Raw genomic sequence first — 244 nt, 5'->3', positions numbered from 1 at the left:
TTCTCTTCCGTCCATATCTGTGCCCACTTAATGGGCACAATGTAAGGGTATATATCCTACCAGGCAGGACACAACTAAAACAGGACTCCACTTAACAAATGCAAACATTGTAACCTAATTGTTTTTGCCCTCACATTAATCTGAAATAAAGAATAAAACAGTCTCTGGTGTCTGTGACTCAAGTGGCTAGAGAGCCAGCCACATACACCTAAGGTGGCGGGTTCAAATCCAGCAAAACAACAAT

This window comes from Otolemur garnettii, unplaced genomic scaffold, assembly GCF_000181295.1.
Source record: "Otolemur garnettii isolate 467f Iridium unplaced genomic scaffold, OtoGar3 scaffold00036, whole genome shotgun sequence".
Lineage (NCBI taxonomy): Eukaryota > Metazoa > Chordata > Mammalia > Primates > Galagidae > Otolemur > Otolemur garnettii.
This window is presented reverse-complemented; position numbering follows the sequence as displayed.